General features: G+C 34.3%; 1 non-coding gene across 1 annotated transcript; it reads right to left on the reverse strand.

The window, feature by feature from the left end:
• Nucleotides 1-6,956: 6,956 nt before the first annotated feature.
• Nucleotides 6,957-7,028, reverse strand: Trnah-gug (transfer RNA histidin (anticodon GUG)). The gene has a single exon. It is a non-coding gene; the product is annotated as a tRNA-His (tRNA).
• Nucleotides 7,029-16,696: the final 9,668 nt, after the last annotated feature.

Here is a 16,696-nt window from a genome sequence, read left to right on the forward strand (position 1 = left end):
TTTATAAACTATTTTATGAAATTGATTGTTCGATGTCATTTAATATGTGTTTAGCAGTTTCGAAAAATAGTTTCGAACAGAAGTAAAACCTTATTTTTGGATAACGTACTTGTTTTGTGTTACATTTTTGTCACAAAAAAATCGACTTTTATGCTCGCATGCGAAATGGGGGTAGAGGGGGTGGGTGGGGTTCGGTTCATTGTAGATGTCCACATCTTGAATTTTTTTATCAAAAAAAAAAAAACACAGTACGTAAAATGGAGCTTACACAATAATAAATCGACAGTTCTCGTGTTGAATAAATGCATCAGGAATGTAAATGTATATCAAACGCCAAAAAAAAAAAAAACGGAGATTTTTTTTTTCAATCGGGATGGGAGTGGGAGAGGAGCAGAGACCGCGGCAGTTATCTAAATCATTTCACGATATTTCATTTTTATTTTTTAAACATTTCAAACAATTAAAACATATGTTTGAAACCAATATTAAAAAAAACAAGTTAAACACGTTACAGTTAGATATTTAAATAACAGCGTATGTATAATGTACTAGCTTGTCAGGTGTATAGGTCTTACGGTCAGTGCAAACTTTGACACAAAAACGGGGGGGGGGAGGTGAGAGGTGGTTTATTATGGGAATTCGTGTAATATTATGACGTCACGTTGATAGCCCGAATTTACCCTAACCATATAGACGGCTATAGCTAGACAGCAGCAAATTACTAATCGGAACCAATTGTCTCCAACCAGCCATTTAAAACCAGATGTAAGTGTAAAGCTTGGAGCTAGATTAAAGTGCTGTTACGGGCTATTTTATAGATCGCTGTTATGTTGTTTATCTAGCTGTCTTATTTAGTAGTCTTATCTAGTTGCCTGATCTAGTTGTCTTATTTAGTTGTCTGATCTAGTTGTTATATATATAGTTGCCTTATCTAGTTGTCCATTCTAGTTTTCTTATCTTGTTGTTTGTTCTAGCTGTCTTATCTAGCCGTAATATATAGTTGTCTGATCTAATTGTCTGGTCTAGTTGTCTTATCTAGTCGTAATATATAATTGTCTTATTTAGTTATCTAACCCAGGATTTGTCATCATAAAATAGCTGTAGATACGTATGGCTATTTAATCAATAAGTGAATTTAATTTAACGCAATCTACTCTTCTTGGCTAACATTTAAACATGTCTATCGCACATCAAAGTATTATTTGGCTTTTTATTTTGTAGTAAACAATATAACGCATTTTTTAGGCTAACCCGAGGATGTTTGTGTATGTGTTTAATAAATATTCTATCTCTCACAACATTTTAAACAACAACTTGAATGTGCACGTGTTACCTCATAAGTTCAGTCACCCTCTCAAACACGGAAAGTTTAGTTCACCCCACCCCCCACCTTCCACCACCAACATTTCAAATGCCTTCCCTCCCCCATCTCCCGAAGAAAAGTATGAAATAAACAATACAAGGTAAAACAAATACACCCATCAGCGACCTACACATTCCTTTTTTTCAAATTACGCCGAGTTGATACCTGACACCCTTCCTTACAACTAAAGTAAAAATAGAAACTAAAAAATTTCCGTGTTTGAGAGGGTGATGCTGTAAAAAGTATATATTTTCTATATACATTTTGGTGAGTACTTAAAATTGCAGGCGAGGCTGTTGCAGTTAAAACTTATCTGGACATTTTCCATGTAGTTGTGGGGGAATTAAATCTGAAAGTGTTTGGATCTATTGTATCGTTAAAGTTCTTAGGTCGTTACTGATGTTTGTAATGTGTCTATACAAACAATAACACAAAGTTCGTGTGGATACATAAAGGGTACGAACCATTAAAATTAGCAAAATTCTTTAATGTGTAATAAGTAGTCGGTATATAAAGTATTAAAATGTTGTTCTACGTTTCTAAAAGTGTTTAAAAATGTCACATTTATATATGTAATACCGAGATTTTAATATTAATAAAACAAGTACATTTTCCATTTTGTATTTTTATTATATGAACACACAATTTTTTTTAAATCATAGTCTGCATACATGTTAAACACATAAACATTTCTAGACATTCTTTATGTAGGTGTAGAGTTAAATCTGAAAATGTTTGAGTCAATTGTATCATTCAACTACTACAGTTGTAAAAAGATAGTTTTATTTGGTCTCAATTATTTAACATAGTTCAGACGGAAAGACAATATAAAGGTAAGCATTTTATAAAACCTCACATTCCAAAAGAAACGTAGTAAAGATGTCGGTATTTAAATTATCAAAAGGTTGATCTACTGTTCCAAAAGTGTTTGAAATAGCACATTTACATATGTAATATCGAAATTTAAATGAAAGCAACATAAGTACACTTTCTGTTTTGTACTTGTAATATGTTAAAATAAATATCTTAATATTTTCACAATGTATTCTTTATTGATGCGTACACACATATTTTATTAATTAAAGAATTTAATCTTAAATTAAGTCCCCTTAAAAGCTTTTGTTTTAATACTGATTTTTATATGGGAGTTAACTGTGTTTATTTGGCAAGTTCTCTTTCTAAAGTCATTTTCTTTTTTTTTTTTTTTTTTTTTTTTTTTGTTATTGTAATTTTTTCCCGAGTAAACTAATTTTTCTTTCTATTTTACATTCGTTGCTCTTAGGCTATTTATACTGCTTGTTTTTAGATTGATACCTGTTTGATATCTTGTTTTAAGTCTTCCCAATGTTCTATATTGTTTGTGTTTGGTGTCAACTGTGTATAACATTTTATTCTTCTGTTCCTACAATATTTACACAATTATGATCCCCCGCTGACATCGTTATTTTATGTATATTTCTTTTTCACAAACAAGTTTTTTTTTTTTTTTTCTCAAGTTAATTTGTAGGATAAATGGCTTTTAAAAAATATGCGTAATTAGAGTAATGACTGTTATTTAATTTATTGGTTTCTTACAACCACTACTTACCTTACCATGTTCGTTTTAGTATTAGTTTTCATTATCAGATTATGAGGAGTGATACGATTCACAATTGTAATACTTCTTTTTTAAATGTACTTTTATTCATTATTTAAGGCGAGTCGACCAGCGGCGTATCATACGCCGCTATTTAATTGTTGTTTTTTGTACTTTTCAGTAATTCATAATTTGTGAATTCGACAGTACCAATGCTGCCACTGAAAATATTTGCTTTAAAACACTAAAATCATCCTTTTCCCCAACCCCAACCCCTACCCCACCGGTTTGTGATGTTCGTGTGTGAGTAGGTGTTTTGGTCACAAGTGTGAGTGTATGAAATTACACAGAGAGCGACGCTTACAAATGTTTGGTTGTGTGTATTTACATAGAGAGGGACGCTTACATATATGTGAATGTGTGTTTTTACGTATAAGTGACAAATGCACATGTGTGATTGTGTGTATTTACGTAGAGTATTACGCCTTCACATGTGTTATTGATGTGTATTTACGTAGATATTGACTAAATAAGAAGCCTTTACGACCCACCTTACGAAAATCTTCGAAATTTTGGATGAAAATTAAAAATTTGAAAGACGAAAACCGCAAATCTTCTACTCGCGAAGACCTACTACTCGATCCACATTGTGCTAGCAATCTGTAAAAACATGCGGTGACAGCAAAGTGATGCGAATGTAGAGAACCAAGTAAAAAAACTATTTCTAAATTATAATTATTAAGTGATAAAAACGAGAAGATCACTCGTATTGTATTTTTTTTAACACAAGCACTGCTTCACGATATATTAACACATAATAAAATATATGAGGAACAACTCGATTTAAAATGCAATCATATGATTAAAACAAAAAAAAATGTCATAGTAGTTAACTATTTATATTGTTAGCTAGGTATCAAAAGATTAAAATTGAGAAAACTCCCAAGTATCATTACGAGAGACCTCAAACTAACTGGGTATTAATGAGGTATAATTAGAGGTGTCTGTAGTGTGTATAGTAGGAGGTGTCGGCAAGGTGTATAATGTACACTTAAAGGTGTGATGATTGAGTACATTACGATAGGGTGTAAGGCGTATAGGCTTACTTTAGCGCATAATAACGTGTATATAATGAGGTGTTGTAACGTGTATATTAGGAGGTGTCGAAATGTGTATATAATGAGGTGTTGTAACGTGAATATTAGGAGGTGTTGAAACGTGTATATAATGAGGTGTTGTAACGTGAATATTAGGGGGTGTTGAAACGTGTATATAATGAGGTGTTGTAACGTGAATATTAGGAGGTGTTGAAACGTGTATATAATGAGGTGTTGTAACGTGAATATTAGGGGGTGTTGAAACGTGTATATAATGAGGTGTTGTAACGTGAATATTAGGAGGTGTAGCTTGTATACCATGAGGTGTAAAGTATTAACAAGGAGGTTGTAAAGTGTATACATTGAGCTGTTGCAACGTGTACATTAAGAGTTGTAGTACAAATTATACTTATTTCATGTAAGCAGAGGCGTAACAGGTGAGGGCGGAGGTGCGGACCGCCCCGGGTGACACCATTAAGGGGGGTGACACCAAGGCAACAAATAACAAAATATATACAAAAACATATAATTCCACTTAACTAAATGAAATTAAAGTAACGTAAATAGACTTTTAAGAGAAAAGTTGACAAATCCTGTCAAGGGTGGAGGGGGGGGGGGGGGGGGGGGAGAGAAATGATGTTGGTCATGTATGTCATCTTTTGCTTAATGACAAGTCAAAATACCTGGACATGTGTGTCGTTACAATAACATAGTTTACTTGTTCCTGCCAAATTGTTGCTTGAGATTGCTGTGACAAAATCGCGTTTAACCCATATTATCCCAAGGTCTCAAATTTTTATAATTTTTTGATATGGTTTAGCTTTTGGGCACTGAATGAAGGAATGACTATGGATTTTTTTTTAAAATCAATACTTTTTTAAATATCGATTTTTTTAAAAACGTCCCATAAATGGGACGCTAGCAACGAACGGCCCCATGTACATTTATTGAAAAATAAAATCATTTTTCACGAAATATGGTTAATCACGCGAAAATTAAGCTGTGTACTGATTTTGTATTGTTAGACCAATGATTTAATTGTTTAGGACAGCTAAAAATACTGATAATGATCAATTGGGTTAGCCATACCATGGTCTAAAATGCAGAAATTATGTTCAAAAGTCTAGTTTTCTTTCAATCTAGCATCCATCAAAGTGAACAACATTTGGAAATAAGTAAAGCTGTGACTAGTACATCTAATTATACACACATGATCACAAATATTGTTATTATTCATCGAAACTGTAATATAATTAAATATAAATAATTGATTTTTTTGGGGGGCGTACTTGAAATTTTCAGGGGTGGGGACTTAAATTTCAGGGGAAGGGTGGACATTGGTAAAAGTATGTTTTGTATATAAATTCCAATTTCTTCTGGGGGCAGAGCCCCCCCCCCCCCTCCTCCGAAATGATGCCTGAAAGAAACTCTGCCCTTAGTGAAAAAAGAGTGCAAAAGATGTTCCGGTCCAGTCCCAGATGTCATCCAGCCATCTTCTCTTTTGTTACCCTCGCTATCCCCCCCCCCCCCCACAGGCGTACATTAGGACATCAGACATCTTATTTCTAGGGCACGGATCCGTCTCTGGGGGCTTGTATTGAGTGTTCATGGCTCTCATCCATGTATGCACCTCACTATGCGAACAGCTCCCAATCTAACACCAGGAATCTCCTTAAAAAGTTAACAAAGTAAAGCTGGTATCGGTAACCTTTGGAGGGGGATATTATTGGGGCATGACAACTGTACACAGCTAATTCACATTTCTGCTATATGTAGCTTAAGCCCTCTTATATGAAGAGAGTTAACCAACCCCCATGACTGAATCATTTCACCTAAATCGTGGCCATTGTTATTATTCTGGTTTGTTATAATTTTAATATCACGCGCTAGTAAATTTACAGCAATACTAAAGTAGTTTGTATTCAATGGTATTAAATACTTCAGTAAGAGTAATTCTGAAAACTTAAAAATAAAATGTAATTATTTCAATATTTGCAATTTTCTAATACAATAATATATAAGAAAATATAGCTCAAGGTCATAATTAAATTTCTATAAATACTACTTAACACCCCAAAGTCAACAGTTAACAAAGTTAACAATTGTTGCACAATAAATAACCATTTAACATCAATATTTGCATCTGTGTTTCACTCTAGTGTCGAATAAATGTGACGTTTGTGTAACAATATACATGGGGCCTTTCGTTGCTAGCGTCCCACTTATGGGACGCTTGTTGTACACTTGATATAACGAAGTAGTAAAAAAAAATTGTTATTTTTAAATTTTTATCAGATAGAAATATGGTACTGCTACAAGTTTCAAATGTATTTTGCACTTAAAATGTTAATATTTTAGAAGATATGCATTATCCTGTGCGCATGTTATCTTTTTTCCGCCATTTTGACAAGTCCTGCAAATCCGGCACTATAACATTTTTCTAAATTAATTTTTTTCACAAAACACACACAAATTCAATAGTTTAGCCATTTTCAAATACAATGAAACATAATTTGTGTTTTAACTAGTATTTAATAAATTTTAGCAATTTTTTTACCAAGCGTCCCATAAGTGGGACGCTAGCAGAATATGGGTTAAACAAAAAATAAAATACCTAAAAAAACTCAAGAACCTGCACAGCTCGAGGAAGCACAAAATTTATTTTCTACTTTTTAGTCCACAAGAAAAACGTGTTTTTTTTTAAAGTTTTTTTTTAGGTATTTTATTTTCTCCTTTTTAGTCCGTTGCTACACATGAAAAGCGTGGTTTTTAAAAAGTTTTTTATATAGTTTATTTTCTACTTTATCTAATGACTTGATTAAGTATGACTTGACTAAGTGTTTATAAATACACGGACTAAAAATCTTGAGCGACCGATACGCTTTAAACAGAGAAAGGGCGTAATTTAATTAAGCCTACATGCCGTGACCAGGATTCGAACCTGGGTTGTCGCGGCCACAACGCGAAGTACTAACCACTATACGATCACGGCCAGCGCGCTCACTTCGATTGGGGCCGAAGTAACTGTGTCAATAGGCCTCCAGTCTTGTCGGTATGTTTAGAAATCATGTCCTCGATTTTATGGTCATTGGGGCGTAATGTAATTATGCTAATTTAGGTCTCTAATTGCTAGTTTTTATGATTGCATCTGAAATTGTTAGGCGAAAATAGCCTGCATTCCAAATTTCAGATCTCTAGAGCAATTAGAAGTGGGCTAATTTTCGATGTCAATTTTAACAACAAACAAACAAACAAACGCGAAGCTGAGTTAAGAAAAACGTGTTAAAAAAAAACAACAATTAAATAGACACTGTTGGCCAAAACCGACAAAGCACATTTTTGAGTGTGAAATATGTTACACAGATAGTTCTAGTCAGTAGACCATCCCTGAATCCATCCAACTCAAATGGGTACCCAACTTACGTTAGGGAAAATAAAAGCGGCAGGTCATATTGCTGAATACACTATCCCATCATATGCCGAGGTCACAGAAACAAGTGAACCTTACTTCACTTTCCCTAAAGACCGTCTCTGATGTTTGCAACTAGCTTTATGCCGACGAAGGAACTCCATATCTTTTTTTGGTGTCTTCCGAATGACTGGTCTCAAAACGAAGTTAAAGTTTTAAAGGTTTCATAGACTCATGACTGAGTAAAACTTTTCACACTAGGCATTGTTTTTCTCTATTTCATTTCCTGTGATTTTAGGAAGGCCGAATTTCAGATATTCTTCTAATTTTTTTTTTTTAATTACTATTGATTAGTCTACCATTTCGCGACTTCACCCCCCCCCCTTCCCACCACAACCCCCCCCCCCTTCCCACCACAGCCCCCCCCCCCTCCCCCGATACGGGAATCCTCGCGTGAGGGGTCGGATCTCCAGTTTGGGAACCCGTTTTCAATTATTTGATTATTTAAAAAAAAATTGAACAAAAATATAAGTATTAAACGATACCGCGGAATATCAGACCATCAATTATTATATTACAAAATTTTAATTATCGAAAATGTATAGCTCTTTATTTAACGTATCTTTAATATAAACTAGAATTTATAGTAAACTATTTGTTTTAAAAAATTTATGAATACGTTAAAATTGTTTACTATATTTACATACCATATACAATTTTATAATACATTTTTCAATATTATATTTAAATACTAAATTTTGCGAGTTTTCTTTTGTTATAATACAGTTTTTTTATCTTAACTCCCTTGAAAAATTATTTCTTTTGTAACATGAACATGGGAGTTAATTAAGTGTAACTTAAGTTTGGTAATTTATAAAACAACAAAACAAGGTCAATTTTATAATGTACATTAAATAAGCTTAACAACTAAGGCCAAGTGGTGGAATTACATTGATTCTGAAACCCTAAAACCATTTTAAAACTCTAGAAAACACATTTAAATTACTATAAAGGAGCCTAAAAAGCTACTTGAATAATTTCAGTCGTATATTTCTTATTTAAAAAAAAAAAGTTATTAAAATTGCTTATTTACTAATATAATAATTGTTAGATATATTAAAAGAAAAATATTTTATTTATTAACATAATGTTCTAAGTGTTATAATGAATGTGTCATTAGTAAATAAAGTGGGGGTGGGGGGGAGGGGCGCAATCGTGGAGTTTGGTCGATTCGGCTTTTGTCGTACATGTCGAAACTGTAAGTGTATTGTCCTTCGGTTTTCCGTTGATTTTTCCAGCGTGCTAACATTAAAAAAAAAATCACCTGCCAACCCTTCCGTAATTGCGTAACAGAATGTACTTTTTGCTAAATAACTGCCCATTTACTTGGCTCTTTTGTTTCGGTAAAAATATGCTATATATAGTGACTTGCATTTTAATGTGGTAGAAAGGATTTAGATAGTCATCCTTAGACAGGTCTAAGGTGATTATAGTTCCTAAAGGGGTTGGGCTATTGGTTTACATTGCAACGCAAAAGTTAACATGTATTGTTATACTTCATGCACAAATTACTTTATTTATCTTATATACATATCACATACAATGTGTTTATGTTTTTTGTTACTATAAGATTTAAATATTCAATGTTGTTTTTTGTTTTTGTTTTTTTGTTTAAAGAATAATTTTAGTTTTAATTGACTCCCTTATAATTATGTTGATCAAGTAACATCAAAATGGGAATTAAGTGTAATATAAATTTGGTAATTTATAAAAGAGCAACACACGGCCATTTTCATATTATACATTAAATACACTTACTAACTATGGCCCAGGGGTTGAACTAAATTGACATTAGAACCCCGAAACAAATTTTTTAAACACATTTTAAGTACAATATAATATAAATTATATATCAGGCAGGTATATAACCCCCTCCCCCACCCTCCCCACATTTTTTGATAATATTTTTAGAATAAAAATCTTGTCAAAATGAGCAGACTGGTACGATACAGTTGATTGTGTAAATATCTAGAGGATACCATTGTTGGGTCACTGTCAAGATGTTATTGTTGATTTAACCGTTGGTTGTTTGACTATCTAGCTAGATTAGTGGTTCCCAAACTTTTTCGAGTGGCGACCCCTTTTATAAAACGTAAGTGACCCGTCACCCCCATATAATTAAAAAGTCGACATTAGTAAGGAAATTAATATGCAATAAGATATGAGTTTCTAGTATACTATCAATATGAATTATTCTTGACAACTGTATTTATACGATGAGTAAAATTACATGCTTTTAACTAGCCTCAACATTCGCGGTTGTGTTTTTGTTACGCCGCAGTTCGTTTTCAAGAGATTTAAGAAGCTCACGATCCTCTTTCAAATATGTATTGATCTCACAATTAGATCCATCTACCACACTGTAGAGTTTCTCAGTCATGGCATTATGTCCAATATGTATTTTTCTCGATAATTTTGCAGTTTTGATAAAAATGCCCCGAGATTATCATGAAAAGAGATAATATTCGTTAATTTTCATTGAAGCTTCAGATTAAGCTTATGTTAATGTTCGAATATATCTGCTAGCGTGATAATCTCTCCAATCACTATATGTCGTTGAAGTATATCAAAAGGTCTTGTTTTCCTTGCACTTCCAAAAACAACTTGATTTCATCTTTCAATTAAAAAACACGACATTTTCTTTTGACAATCAGCGTACTGTAGTGTAGAAAAGCAAAACATCATGATCAGAATTCATACCTTTGCGCATTTCTTTAAATAGACGGGTGTTTAGGGTAGCTGATTTAATAAAGTTTACGACTTTTATTAGTACTGGAGTCGCAAGAGTCTTGATGACGATGGCATACCGGTAAATCATTATGTGGATTCCCCTTGGTTAGGGAGCTAAATCGTTTTTTTTTTCCCTGAAAGCCCGATTTTGACCCAAACTTCTGTACTAGCCCCACAGCCATTTTCCCATCCAGTTTAAAAAAAAACGTATTTATATTCTCCATGATAACTTCACAAAATAGCAACTCTTCTTTGCTATTAACTGAATGAATATATTTCACTAAGATAAGCAACTGCGAACACGCTAGTTGTGGGGTGATGGAGGCATCGTTTGGGAGGGGGTGGGGATCGTTTGGGTGCAGCCAACCAGGCACCAGGAAAGATGTAGCGTGAACTTATTATTGTGGTGTTTTGTTTATAGTTCGTGTTTTCGTGTGTTTTCCTTATTGAGACGTCTTCCAATATCAGGTCTAAGGTCTGTCTAGTGAACCACCATTTGACCCTAGGGAATAAGACTGCTGGATCAAGATTTATTACATACTAGCGTACCCGTCCCCGCGCGTTGCCGCGGGAATAGAAGATAGTCCGACGAAATATATAAGAAGGTATTCATCCATGCGTTACCAATCCTATATTCTTAGACTCGTGACCTTGTTTTCTAAAAGTAAGTTATTTAAATGAAAACAATGCCTGCGCTTGGATAAAAAATACCGGGACACGGGTTTACCTACACTACCGCGTGAAAACCTTACGTGTACATTAATCACTCACCGAAATAATGAGGTAGAACACACTTCGGTGACCACCCATGTGTCAGGGACGTAGAGGGGCGCTCTCAGGAGCCCCCCCCCCCCCCCCCGATTACACTATCGCATAGGCGCAGCGTACGGCCCCTGGCTCCTTAAAACTAACAGGCGCAATCGTGCTCATAGGATAACCCAGAGTACCAAATAGCATCCTGTAAACAATGATGCACATTTCGTCATTCGCTGAAGTGACACAAATGAACAGGATTTTTTTTAGCGCAATTTCCATTCTGGAGAATTGCGTTTATTAACCCGTCATTTCTGGATGGATGGATGGATGGATGGATGAATGTGTGTCCGCAGTTTTAAGTCGTATCTCCTCCTCAACGAAGCAATATCGATGACTAGTTCGAAAAGCAATTATGTTAAGCCAGTTACGAGGATGAACATAGGCCATAAAAATTCCGGGTTTCTTTCATGGATTTCCCGTAAAAGCCAAAAAACCTCGAACAAATTCAGTTTTTGCTACATATCTAGGCAACCAGACCACTTAGCGACTTGAAACATTTACCAATCGATTCCTGCCATAATTTAAACCAATATTGCCGAAGAAAGTTTTCAAAAATATCCTTTCGTTCGGTCACAAAAAATTAATTAAGAATTTTTAAACTGAGCGTCTTGTAGGTTTTTAGCGCAAAAGCTGAGGATCGAAAGGATTTTAATGAGCGGAGGTTCGAAAGGATTTTTTAAATTTTTCCCCTTTTTTTTCGACTGATACGGGAGGCTACTCTCCCCTTTTTTTTCGACTGATACGGGAGGCTAGTTTCTATTTTGTTTTGAATTATTAAAACTACTTGTGTTGCATTATTTATTTGCTGAATATATGATTTATCTCGATTTAATTTACTTATTAATTCAAACGTTATTTTTGTACCCTATTAATAAGCTGAGGTTCGAAAGGATTTTACCATAGCGAATGAGCGGAGGTTCGAAAGGATTTTTTTAAAAATCTCGTTAATAAATATTTTTTCTATTTTGTTTTGAATTATTAAAACTACTTGTGTTGCATTATTTATTTGCTCAATATATGATTTATCTCGATTTAATTTACTTATTAAATCAAACGTTATTTTTGTACCCTATTAATAAGCTGAGGTTCGATATAAGGAAATTGCGCTAAAATTGTCACTAGACTTTTTAATTAACTTGTTTCTTTAACACGTAAAAATTATTTGACGTGTTTTAAACATCAGTGTGACTGATGCAATATGGTAGCGTTACTAATGGTCTATTATTAGATGCTCGATCTCAATTTCTGACTGGATCGTCTAATAATAGATACTTATTGCATCATTCGCAAAGTGACGAAACTCTACAGTAGGCTCCTCATATTCAAAAAGTTATTTTTTCATCTTTCGCAAGGTGACGAAACTGTACAGAAGGATTTCCTCGCGTTACAAAGTTATTTTCTAGAAGCCTGTTGTAGCTTTACCGCTGAATATAGTAGTACCCCTTACTCGCTATGCAGGACGCTCGATTAACGGATGCCAAGTGCCAACATAGTCGCTCTAAAACTTTAGGCGCCAAACCGTGTATTGACGAAAATTGTACCCTACATGGCGCCGCCCATAAGAAACTTTAGTTTTCTTTTTCGCAGAAATATTCTCAGGAGTATTCTCATCTACTCCATAAAGTTTCATGGCACTCGGATGAACTGCATCCGAGTTTTATTTTTTATATACCGTGTATAGAGAAAAAAATCGCTCTCCCTCTGGGGCGCCGCCCTTGCAATATTAAATTCTTTTTTTTACAGAACCCTACCATTGAGTGATCTAATCATCTCCCCAAAGTTTCATGGTACACGGATGAACGGCGTGAAACCGAAATAGACTTATATTTTTATAAACCGCAAAATAGAGAAAAATCGCACCCTCCCGTGGCGCCGCCCTTACGAAATTAAAAAAGGAGGTTTTTTTTTTACAGAAACCTTCCCTGAAATGTTCTAATCAACTTCCCAAAGTTTGATGGCGATCGGATGAACGCCGTTAAACCGCAATCGACGTTTATTTTTATATACCATATATAGAGAAAATTGCACCTTCCTGTGGCGCCGCCCTTGCAAAATTAAAAATGATTTTTGACGGAACCCTTCCCGGAGTGTTCTAATCAAGTCCCCAAAGTCTCATGGCTATCGGATGAACGATGCCAAACCAAAATCGACTTTTATTTTTATATACCGTATTTAGAAAAAATCGCACCCTCCCGTGGCGCCGCCCTTGCGAAATTAAATATTATTTTTTTACAGAACCCTTCCCCAGAGTGTCCTAATCAACACCCCCAAAGTTTCATGCCTATAGGATGAATGGTGTCACTGCAATTCACTTTTATTATTTTTATATACCGTATATAGAGAAAAATCGGACCCTCCCGTGGCGCCGCCCTTGCAAAATTAAAAATTATTTTTTACAGAACCCTTCCCTAGAGTGGTATAATGAACTCCCCAAAGTCTCATGGCTATAGGATGAACGATGCCAAACCAAAATCGACTTTTATTTTTATATACCGTATATAGAAAAAAACAAATCGCGCCCTGTGGGGGCGCCACCCCTGCGAATTTGAAATTTTTTTTTTCGCAGAAACCTCCCCAGGAATATTCTCAACAACTTCCCAAAGTTTCACGGCGATGTGATGAGAGGTGTAGTAATGCATAAAGGACACACAAACACACAGACATACATTGCTTTTTATATATATAGATGGAGGATTTTTCTTGGCATGAAGATGTGCTGTCATTCTCTGTACAAAACATGTTTTGCCAGAACCAGCCATTCCAAGCACAATAATACATGTTAGTTTTTTAGAAGTTTCTGAACCAACAGATTCAGAACTTTAAGGATTTTTTTCCACGGGGTCACTTTTCACTCGAACTCTGTCTGATTCTATTTTCTCCTGTGATATTTCAGGTTCATCTGCAGAGACGTGCGCCGTCATTTTCAGATTTCTGAAATATTTTTTTTTAATTTTAATTTTAATTTTTTTAGATTTCTTTAATAAAATATGTCAAAAAAGTTTACATGGAGCACTTATTGCCATTAAATAGACGAATTTTTTTATTAAACAAATGTAATGTTATGTTTCTATTTCGTGTTCATTTTAGACAATACGGATAAAATAATTTAAAAAAAAATAGATTTTATGCAAATTCATTATAATTATATATTAAACTAAAAAAATGTAGCAGAAAAAAATAGCCTATTTATTTTTATTATTTTGTTTCCCACGTGCAGGTTGTTTTTTAAATTATTTAGACACTTTTTCTAGGTTTGCTCCCTTGGCACTTTTAAATGTTTACATATTTTTTAAATACAAATATGAGTTTCTCATTTGCTCTATAAAATCTTTCAATTCATTGTAACAAACATTTTATCTGGGGTCTGTCAGTTCTTGTCAGTCTCTGCCTTTTCCAATCCCTACTAAAGCTTGAACTTTCTAAAAATTATGTTATTTCTACCAATAGATCCTCTCGAGTTCATAATGTTTAACGTTTTTATCTCTGCAAGATAAATCTGTAATATTTTGGCCTAGCCATTGAGCGTGTTGACTGTGGTGTCTAAGGTAAAGTTTTAGAAATAGTCAAAAGATTAGTCTTTATAGTCGGCATATTAACAGTGATTTCATGTTTTCGTTACCACTACAGTTTTATGTTTTGATTATTTTCATACCAATTATATTAGTTTACAGTTCCTACACATTTATAGAGTTGCCAATGGGGGTCCGAAAAAATTGTTTGTGGTGGGGGGGGGGGGGGCGTTTAAATAAGTTTTGCCTATGGTGCAAAATAACCTGCCGCCGGCACTGAAAGTGAGCCATACAAACCTGGCAAATCTAGCACATCATACACGCCCTGATATTTAAATATCCAACTGTACGTGATTAACTTCAGTTGATTTTGTTACTTGAAAAAAATATCTAAATCTGCGTCGTCTTAGGCTTCCACACAAATTAATAATTTAGACTATGATTTAGTCACTCGATCGGAGTCTAGAACGAATTGTTTTTAAACTTGTGCTTTAATTGTTTGAAATGCTTAAAAAATTAAATTGAAATACCGTGAAATGTGTTTACAAAAAAAAAAACAATGATTGCAAAAAAAAACTAAAAAATATCCGTTTTGTTTTAGGCGGAGGTTATACAGATTCGTTTCTGATGCATTCATTCAACACGACAACTGCCGATCTAATATTGTATAACCTATATTTTTTAGGTGCCATGGTTTTTTTTTAATGTATTTGTTTTTTCAGTTGATAAAAAAGATTCAACATGTGGACTTCCACAATGACCCAAACCCACCCCCCCTAGTCCGCACGCTACTACAAAAATCGTTTGTTTTTTTGGACTCCTTCCCCAAAACCCATTCTCCCCCCCCCCCCCCCCCGTAAGGACGTCATAAATTGTCGACCAAAAAGGGGAACAACTTACAAGTACAGTCATTAAATTAATCTAAAAACAAAATACAACACTAAAACTAAATAAAAAAATACTTTAGTAACAATTAACTTTGCAACATTTTTATATTTTAAATGAAGGCAGTGTTTGTTATTTATACTCTTTGGCGCATAAAATCGACTTGTTGATAAATTAACCTTTAATAATTATTATATTATAAGCCAATAAATAACAATCACTTGCGGTGATTTTTGTTCATTTGTGATTCGATTCACAAACACAACATTACATAACATTATCTTTGGTCAGTGGTAGGTAACCTGCTGCTAGAGAGCCGCATGCGGTTCCTTTGATGTCAGGATGCGCTTTCCATTTCCATAATAATTATACTATTTTTATTTTTCTAATTCATAAAAAATATTATGCTGTAAAAAACAACGCAAAGAAAATGTGACGAAGAGTGTATACAGACAGCCCAGCTCTAGTGTGACGTATTGACCGTCGTCTCCTTCTTTGTTTTACATTTCCACACTGTGCAGATTCGGGGTGTCATTTGTAAAGAGACATATATTGTAAATGTCAATATTGTGTATCACAACATCTGTGTGGTGTATCATGTGATGTAGGACCACTTTTAATTCAGATTTTACAGTGAGATCATTTTGTACTTTTCGGAATATATTTGTTTTGTATGTTACGTTGTCTTTTTTTTTAATTTTTTTTATAACAAAACCAGCAGATTTTTTTTTACTAACGGTTGTTGGATTCGGTTGATGCCAATTTCGTTTGATGTTGTCGGTTTCACTGTGGTGGCCGCTGTTATTTTATACTGTATCTGATTGTGTGGTTACGGGAGCCGCTTTGTCTGGGGTTCATGTGTTGGCTCTGGTAATTTGAGCCTTTATGACAGTGCCGTCAATGAGGTTTGACGTCAGTGCACTTGTGGTAGTTTTTTTTTTTTTATTTTCTCGTATACGAAGTATAAAGGAGTATTGTAATCGTGCAAAGTATCGAAATCGATTTTTTTTACAAATATCGATGTTTAACTCCTACCTGTGTCGGAAAAATTTAATTTTGCAATATTGTCTGTATGTCTGTATGTCTGTGTGTATGTCTGTGTGTGTATGTGTGTCTGTGTGTCTGTGTGTCTGTGTGTATGTGTGTATGTGTGTATGTGTGTATGTGTGTATGTGTGTATGTGTGTATGTGTGTATGTGTTTATGTGTGTATGTGTGTATGTGTGTATGTGTGCATGTGTGCATGTGTGCA

Source organism: Physella acuta, unplaced genomic scaffold, assembly GCF_028476545.2.
Source record: "Physella acuta isolate Inbredline_101_S28 unplaced genomic scaffold, ASM2847654v3 ptg000311l, whole genome shotgun sequence".
In the NCBI taxonomy this organism is placed as follows: domain Eukaryota; kingdom Metazoa; phylum Mollusca; class Gastropoda; family Physidae; genus Physella; species Physella acuta.